The sequence below is a fragment of the Panthera uncia genome, chromosome B4 (assembly GCF_023721935.1).
Source record: "Panthera uncia isolate 11264 chromosome B4, Puncia_PCG_1.0, whole genome shotgun sequence".
NCBI lineage: Eukaryota > Metazoa > Chordata > Mammalia > Carnivora > Felidae > Panthera > Panthera uncia.
In genome coordinates this window covers 26,448,642-26,458,381 of record NC_064809.1, presented here as the reverse complement: position 1 = coordinate 26,458,381, position 9,740 = coordinate 26,448,642, and positions in this window count along the sequence as shown.

Sequence of the window (9,740 nt, the reverse complement as noted above, 5' to 3'; positions counted from 1 at the left end):
CCAACACGAATTGTGTTGCAATCAGATTTAAGTCTTTAAAAAGTACAAGCTTTTGATGCGCTAATCTGGTATTCTCATAGCGGGATCGCTGTAACCTGTGCATTGGGACGGGGTCTTCATGGGAACTGTGTGGCACACTTGGAGCTTCCCCATCTTTGAGTCACTGGGGGTAGGAAGATGCATCTCATTATTCCAGCCCCCCTTGGAGGTCTGTGCCGCAGACTTTGCTTAGAAATCCTGGATCTGATGGGTGAAGTAGGGGAGCTGACCTGACAGCAATTCACTTGACTAGGACCCCTTGTGGTGAGAGGTTTTGAGAGCAAGCAAGGAGGTGGGAGCAAGCTGGTGTAGACTCAGAGCAGGGCTGCAACAGAAGTGGGGCGGACTGGCCAGCAGTTCCGTGGACTATAAATAGCCACAGCTAGACAACGTGAGTTGTGTTCCTAGAGTCTATCAATCCCCATAAGTATCTCTTGAATCAGTGATTTAGCACCTGCTAACTCCAAGAATATCATAATCTAATGCCTACATGATTCTGAAAGCAACACATCTGGGTTAGAATTTGGACTATGGGGGGTGCCAGAATGGCTCAGTCGGCTATTCATCCGACTTTTGATTTCAGTTGAGGTCGTGATCTCACGGTTTTGTGAGTTCGAGCCCCACGTCAGACTCTGCGCTAACAGCTGTGAGCCTGCCCGGGATTCTCTCTTTCTCCCTCCCCTCTCTCTCTCTGCCCCTCCCCTGCTCATGTACACGCGTTCTCTCTTTCTTCCTCTCTCAAAAATAAACAAACTTTTAAAAATTAAAAGAAAAAAAAGGGGGGGGCGCCTGGGTGGCTCAGTCGGTTAAGTGTCCGACTTCAGCTCAGGTCACGATCTCGCGGTCTGTGAGTTCGAGCCCTGCATCGGGCTCTGGGCTGATGGCTCAGAGCCTGGATCCTGCTTCCGGTTCTGTGTCTCCCTCTCTCTCTGCCCCTCCCCTGTTCATGCTCTGTCTCTCTCTGTCTCAAAAATAAATAAACGTTAAAAAAAAAAAAAAAAAAAAAGAATTTGGGCTCGGTATATTATCTGAGTAACTTGGGTCACTAATCTCTAGGTTTTAGGGCAAACTACAGCAGCTTTCAGGGTTACTGTATCAGTGATTAAAAACTGATAAGTAGATGAAATTATTATTATGTTTCTAAAGTATTGTAAAGTGGTATAAATTCACAATAATAATTGCTTTAAGTTTTCTCCCAATGTCAAAGCTGTGGGTTGTTATCAGCTTTTGAAATTGTAAAAAGTAAAATGAAAACAGAGTAGCTTTTGTTTTCCTTTCCACACACACACACACAAAAACCGAAGGCTCCATGACTTGAAGTGATCAGCACAGGGTCACATGGACAGAAAGTGACAAAGCAGAGGTCTGAATCCCCAAAAGCCCTCTGTCCCAAAAGCCCGGTGTTTCCCAGTAACATTCTCCTGGAGCTTTCCAAAACTGAGGTCCTTGAGCCTTCATCTACTAAATGAGAATTCCTCAGGCGATTCCTACAGGCGGATGCGGACTGCTGATCCCAAGCCCAGCCAGGGACAGCGTGAGGGTTCAGATTATGAATGAAAGTGCCTTCTCCCACTGCTGGGGACCAGGCCCACTGTGCCTGGACCATCTGATGGCCACTGGTGGTCTTTTCCCCTTCCCAGCTCTGTTGTTAGAATAGGATAGAACTATACAGGAAGCCCTCTACCAGCATAAGGTGGAAGCCAACCGCCAGCCTTCATCATTGGAGATTTTGCTACTTGGGTGGAAATGAGATATTCAGATGTATCACCGAATATTCAAAAAGCAAAAGTAGATCACAAAAACACAATTAATTGGGGCGCCTCGGTGGCTCAGTCCGTTAGGCCTCTGACTTCAGCTCATGTCATGATCTCACAGTTTGTGAGTTTGAGCCCTGCGTTGGGCTCTGTGCTGACAGCTCAGAACCTGGAGCCTGCTTCGGATTCTGTGTCTCCCTCTCTCTCTGCCCTCCCCCACTCACACTCTGTCTCTCTCGAAAATAAATAAACAGTAAAAAAATTTTTAAAAACACAATTAATGGGGTGCTGGGGTGGCTCAGTCGGTTGAGCGTCCGACTTCAGCTCAGGTCATGATCTCACAGTCTATGAGTTCAAGCCCTGCATCGGGCTCTGTGCTGATGGCTCAGAGCCTGGAGCCTGCTTCTGATTCTGTGTCTCCCTCTCTCTCTGCCCCTTCCCTGCTCATGCTCTGTCTCTCTGTCTCAAAAACAAATAAAAACATTAAGAAAAAAAAATTTTTTTAAATAAAAAAACCCACACAATTAATTACCTGAAATGTATCCGAAGTGCCCGAAAACATAAATTTTATCTATAGGCAATGGTGTGCCACTAAATATTTAATAACCAGTCTTCTCAAAAGCTTGCCCTGGTTTGTAGCATTTGCTGGTTTCCGTGGTGTGAATACTCCCACCTCAGCCTATTTTAAGCCACCAATGTGAGGCCACCGAATGCAGAGTTGCAAACAACTGTGCTGAAGCCCGTCATACGGTAGTATTTCCACCACACACACGGAACAGGCATGGGTAACCTCAGGAGCCTGGAAAATAGTGAAGTGCAACAAAATAATCAGGCGTAAGTTTTCAGGGTTTTAGGATCTCTTACCTTTGTCTTTAATAGCTATCTTACTCACTTTTGATTTCATGTAATTTTATTTTCAATACTGACTGTTCAGCAACCAGTTCTCGCAGATCCTGAAAAGTTTAATACTGGTGGCACTGTAAGCTGGTAAAAACGGGCTCTACTCAGCGTGTGGGGGACAGTGCTGGCCTAGGGACTGCACATCTGTGGTAGAGATGGTCGGGTAAGTGGAACCAGCTGCTTGCCGGCCTTGAGAACATTTTAGGACACAGCAACACCTCCACAAGCCTACCATCACGCCCAGAAGGGGGGTGAGTGGGGCAGGAAGTCTCTCTGGGTTCCTGCAGACCCCAAGAGGAGTTACTTTAAGTACAAGCAAAACTGGTGTTCCATATTTGAGGCTTCCTGAGCTCAGCGATCCCTGACATCTCTACCCCTGGAAGACAGCTAAAATTCCTTCAGAACTTCTCCTGTCACAATTAGAGATAAAAGATTAAGAATATAAACACCTAGGGGGGCCTGGGTGGCGCTGTCCATTAAACCTCGGATTTTGAATCAGGTGATGATCTCATGGTTCGTGGGTTTGAGCCCCGTGCCAGCCTTTGTGCTGACAGCTCCGAGCCTGGAACCTCCTTCAGATTCAGTGTCCCTGTGTCTCTCTGTCCCTCTCCCCCCTCCCAAAAATAAATATTAAAAAATTTTACAAACAACACACACACATACACACACACACACACACACACACACCTGGCTGAGGTATGCCTGAAATCCATTCACATCTTGAGGAAGGGGGCCAGAGGCTGGAGGAAAGGAGAGGAGTGGCCAGGATAGGAAAGCAATCTGGGGCATTTCACAATTTTGCCTATGGTCAGTCCTGTTTTCTTCCAGCTGGCACCTCAGTGCTTTTGCTGTGGGAGGTAACCACGTGCTGGTTAATGCAGAAAGTTATTATTTAGGTTGGGGGTCAAACAGGCATGGGTCAGAATCCAGTTTCCTTGGACACAATACTTAACCTCTTTAAATGCATGTAAATCCCCCCCATGCAAAAGGAGACACTAGTCCCACGTCAGGACTGCTGTGAAGTAATCTAGCTAAAGGGAGTGTCTAGGTCATGGTAAATGCTTGAAACACAATAGCTATTATTATAGTTATTTTCATATGGTCTAAGCGTATAGTGATACTTCAGGATTATGAAATCCATCCACCAAAGCATCTTGATACTAAGAAAAAAAGTTAAAGAAAAAAGTGATGAATAGTAATCTATGGCTTTAACTAAGGGAAAAAGGGTGGCTCAGTCAGTGGAGCATTTGACTCTTGATCTCAGCCCAGGTCTTGATCTCATGGTCCTGAGTTCAAGCCCCGCATGGAGCCTACTTAAAAATAAAGATAGGGGCACCTGGGTGGCTCAGTCGGTTAAGCAACTGACTTCGGCTCAGGTCATGATCTCACGGTTCATGGGTTCGAGCCCTGTGTCAGACTCTGGGCTGATAGCTCAGAGCCTGGAGCCTGCTTCGGATTCTGTGTCTCCCTCTCTCTCTGTTCCTCTGCTGCTTGTTCTGTCTCCCTATGTCTCGCAAAAATAAATAAACGTTAGAAAAAAATTTTTAAATAAAGATAAAAAAATTAAAAAGTGAGAGAGAAGTATACCCCTACCCCCTGCACACACACTAAAACAATGGAATCTGTTGGCAATTATTTCTAGTGCAGTAATGTAACCACAAGGGCAAAACACAAAATGCATTTAACTCACTTGATTTTATTTTTTTTTAAATTTTTTTTTTACGTTTATTTATTTTTGAGACAGAGAGAGACAGAGCATGAACGGGAGAGGGGCAGAGAGAGAGGGAGACACAGAATCGGAAGCAAGCTCCAGGCTCCGAGCCATCAGCCCAGAGCCCGACTCGGGGCTCAAACTCACGGACCGTGAAATCGTGACCTGAGCTGAAGTCGGAGGCTTAACCGATTGAGCCACCCAGGTGCCCCTAACTCACTTGATTTTAAAAAATCACATGGGGGCCACCTGGGTGGTTCAGTCAGTTATGTGTCAGAGACTCCTGATTTTGGCTCAGGTCACGATCTCACGGTTTATGAGTTTGAGCCCCTCGGCACAGAGCCTGCTTAGGATTCTCTCTCTCTCTCTCTCTCTCTCTCTCTCTCTCTCTCTGAAAAAATTAATAATTTAAAAAAAAATCACATGAAGATAAGCATGCCATAACTCTCACAGGCTGTTGAAATAACACGACCTGTTTCCTAACATGCTGTGTGTGAAGAATACTATTTCAAAGGAAGAGTGTTAAAGTGTTTGGGCAGGGAGTATGCTATTCTAGCATGTTTTTTCTACTATGCATTTCCATTCGCGATTATTATTTTTTATTTTTTAATCCCAGTATATTTAAAAGGTTTTTTTAATTCCAGTATAGTTAATGTACATGTTACATTAGCATCAGATGTGCAATATATTGATTCAACATTGCTGTCCATTACTCAGTGCCCTCCCTGTGCTTACCTTTTGGAAGCAATGCCTTCCCTCAGCAAACAGTATGTTGTCCACACTTCCCTCACATCACCGGGACGGCCTTTTCTCTGCAGCATTTGCAGGTGATTGCACAGTCCTGGGCAGGGGAGGGTGGTGGGGGGCTGAGGTTAATAAAACAAGTGACAGGTGGGACCTGTGGGTAATCTCCACAAATCCACCTGGGATTCCTCCAGGCAGTTTGGGGGAGCTGCACTGCTGAGCCTTTCTCCTCCTCTTAAAAAAATTGAAAAATGGGGGCACCTGGATGGCTCAGTCGGTTTAGCATCTGACTTCCGCTCAGGTCATGATCTCCGGTTAGGGGTTTTGAGCCCAGCATTGGGCTCCGAGCTGACAGCGTGAGCCTGGTTGGGATTCTCTGTGCCCCTCTCTCTCAGCCCCTCCCCTGCAGTCTCTCTCTCTCTCTCTCTCTCTCTCTCTCTCTCTCTCTCCCAAAAATAAACATTTTTTTTAAATGTGAAAAATGAAAGCATTTGCACCAGCCTGAAGGACAGAGCTTTGCACAGCTCCTGGGGGGCATCCTGAACCATGTGGCAATTTCGGAAGCCCAAGATTAAGAAATGCTGTACCAGGACTTTCTATTTGGGAGGTGGAAGGGAGAAGCATAGGGTAGTTTCTATTTTCAGAGTATGGTTCCAGGACCTCAAATTTGAGGAAGTCATAGCACAAAGCAGTTAATAAAAACATAATACATGTCACACAGAATTACACAATTCAGGCACTTTGAAAGACCTACGTTTTAGCTTTCTGCACAGAACAGAAGGTCTCTGATTCACACACAGGCCCAGTTTTACACACAGCCCTCATAGATAAACAGTGGCCACAGCTCAGAGTATTCCGGAACTTCCCCTCCCTCCCCATGGCTTACTGGGGGATTTTCCTCCCCTTCCCCCCACGTGAGGCCCCATTTTCCTTGTTCAGTTGCTGTTCCCACTTTGCATACTGCTGACCAAAGTTGATGAGTACAGTATTCCAAAAGGTGAGAAGGCAAAAAGAAGGAGGAGGACAGAGACACGGTCCCTTTCATCCTTGGCTGCACTCCCCCACCAAGAGTCCTAGGGAGCCGGGGAGAGGGCTGCAGGAGCTGAGGCCACAGCCTTGCATACAGTTGTGTCCTGAATGCATCATAGATGCTCACCCCTTGCTTCTTAAGGTAATCACGAGCGGCCCAGAGCTCCAGGGATGGAGTTTCATCTGGGATGGGTGCTGCCGGGGCAGAGCAGAATTTAATGACTCACCACGCAGTCTCTACAGGTCTAAGGGGCATCCCTAATCCACCTCAGAGGGTGAGTGAGGCCAAGCAGGTCCACAGCCAGCAGCTGCAGTGACCCAGGCTGTGACAGAGGAATCGGTTTGTTTCAGGTGCCAGAGAAGCCTGGCCAAAGGCCCCAGAGCAGTTGGCCGTGGCGGCAGGGCCTGAGGTCTGGAGGTCCCTGAGCAGGGGGAGTCAGCCCTGAATCTCCTCCTCTACTGGATACTTCATCCTTTAGGCTAATGTGTCTTTTTAGTGTTGTCCAAGCTGACTGCTTCGACAGGGCATGGCTGTTCTGCAGATTGAAGCTTTGTCATTTTGAAAGACTTAACACGAAAAAGTCCAATTATAATTTGAAACTCTCACACTTATCATAAGAAACTTACATACGCCCATGAAGGGAAAAGAGTTACTGGATTTTTAAAACACCATTTCAACTTTAAAAATTGTTTTAAAGGTCAGGGAGCCTGGGCGGCTCAGTCGGTTAAGCAGTTAAGCGTCCAACTCTTGATTTCGGTTCAGGTCATGATCTCACAGTTGGCGGGGTTGAGCCCCACATCGGGCTACGCACTGACAGAGAGCCTACTTGGGATTCTCTCTCACTCCTCTCTCTGCCCCTCCCCTACTCGCACTCTTTTTCACTCTCTCTCTCACAATAAATAAGTAAACTTAAAGAAATTTGTTGAAGAGTATAACGATTCTAAATTTACTCACGTGTCTGCCTGTATAGGGTCTCATCCGAAGTATATTATCAGAAGTTTGGACAGATCATTATTCAAACATCGTAAGTGGTAAATATGTGTAATTGTTACAATATAGAAAAAAGTTAAAAAGTTATGCTCATGAAATCAGTCTCAAGTTCCTCTTAACTTTAAAAATATCTTATTTAGGGGCATCTGGGTGACTCAGTTGGTTAGGCATCTGACTTCAGCTCAGGTCATGATCTCGAGGTTCATAAGTTCAAGCCCCAAGTCAGGCTCTGCTGATAGCTCAGAGCCAGGAACCTGCTTCAAATTCTGTGTCTTCCTCTCTCTCTGCCCCTCCCCCACTCACACTGTCTCGCTCTCAAAAATAAATCAATAATTTAAAAATATGTAAAAAATATATTATTCAAAGCTTTATTCAAATTCACAAATTATCTTCAAATACTTTGTATTTTACTGTTATTATAATTTAAGAAAATGAAACACATTTTTCACCAAGTGATCTATAGATATCCCCCAACTTATTCCAGTTAATTCCAGTATTCTCTAATCATTATACTTTATGAATATGCAAAACGTTGGAAAGCAGTGTCCTAGATTCTGTTTATTAGTAGAGAGCCCCATTGGAGTTACCTAAGGTCAATGCTCTGACTGCTGATCTACCCATAGTTAATCATTTTGTTTCCATGAGTAAATGAGTTCTGATTTGCAAACTGCAGATTACAAACCCATTATTGTCCCGACCTTTAAGCGGAGAAAGCATCAAGTAAACTGTAACAGGTTGCAACTCAATTTTAAAGTGCATTTTGTTGGCTGCCGAACAGCTTCAAAAGACCTGTTTTGTAATGAACTTCATGATGGTTTCGTGGGTAACTCTCCTATGGGTTGTGCACACGTTGGGTCAGGTGGTTTCTCCTTGTCAAGTTTAAACCTCACTTGGCTAGCAAGCTCCTAAAAAAGCAGGATTGCTTTTGCAAGACCATGTAACCAAGTCCTGACCAAGTAAAATGCAAGGAGTCTGCAAACTTTTTCTTTCCATTCCATTGTTCTCTTTCTTCAGTCTCTTCCAGGACACCAGATCCAATCTTTGCTCGACTTAAAAAAAAAAAAAAAAAAAAAAAATTCTTTTTTTTAATAGAATACTTCCTCTCAATTCACCCCACCAGAGGAAATGTACCATCCTAGAAGTCATTAACAGCCAATCAGAACCTTCTGGAGCAGCCATTTCACGGGCTCCTTAAAATGCAGCTGTATTTGGGAGTCTTCTTTGTAGGAAGTACAAGGGTAATACTTAGTTCCCAGAAGATGAGGTGTGGTTTTAATGAGCTCATTCAAAGGGTGGAGGCGGGAGTGGTTCCATGTTTCTATTTTTAAAATGCTTATAAAGATCATCCCTTGCTGCTCAAAGACAACAGATGAGGGAGAGACATCTTTCACGTTCCCACTGGAGATAACAATCGCGTCAACCGTTCCCAGAGAAAAAGCTAGAGAGCAGTTTCTACTTCGGTTTCTGCACACGTTGTCTCTCCCGAGTCACAGCAGCGAAGTCGGTCCCTCCCTCCAAGAGCAGAAAAGCCCGGTCGTCCAGAAGGGCTTCTCCTTCCTGCGCCGGGGACCCCTTCACTGCCCGGGACCACCTGGACAGTTCCAGAGGTTCGCATACATCCCGCATCATTCATGTCACAGCACTGCAGTAGCTAAAATAATGGAGGGGGGGGGGGAGGTTAGTGACGAGTCGATCAGTCCTGCCCGTTTTATTTGCTAGCTGGGCTCATTTTTACTGATGGGCTCAGCTACTTGTCAATCACTTTATCAGCCTCGTCCCTGCCTGACCGGAAGCACAAAGAGATTATAGGAGTCAAGGCCCTACAAAGAGGGCAGTGCTTCCCACCTAAGCAGGCCTAGGTCCATCAGCAATTTTCACACGACTTCTTTGGATCGGAACAGCAACTCACTTTCCACAGAAGAAACATGGAAAACTCTAGAGCGGGTCCGATGCAGTTTTGAAACCGCGGGGGTATAATGAGTGTGGGGACTGGAGAGGACAGGGCGTGGACTCAAAGTCGTGGGGCGTTTGAATCTGGGCTACGCCCGGGACCCCCAACGTCCAGATCTGTAAGACCTAGAGAATTCCTACCTTACATTCTCTCTCTTTCTCTGGGCTGTCTTGCAGAATATCTAGCTGATAGTAGGTGCTTGATACTAGGGAAGTATTGAGGGACGAGAAGGTGGGGAGTTGCAACTCAGGTACTGTGAAAGGCCGGCAAAGTGGATTTCGTGGACAGAGGCGCTATTTTCCCTGGAACTCGCTTCCCGCTTCCCCTGGAGGAAACGCTTTCCCCTCGAGAAGGAAGAATGCTACAAACAAACTTTGATCTTTCCAAGCTGTGCAGAAAACCCCAGACTTGCACCCGGGGTTAGGAGGTGGAGAGGAGTACAGGTATATTTCCTAATGGGACGGTGCCACCAAATGCCCAGTTCCAAGACTGCCGAGAACAAGACCAGGTTTTGCTGGCGGGGTACACTGCCCCTCTCCGGGTGCTCCTTCGCCACGTTCTCGCCCACCTGTCGCCAACCTCTCCCAAACCTTTAAACGGGAGGCCTTGCGTGCGAACTAC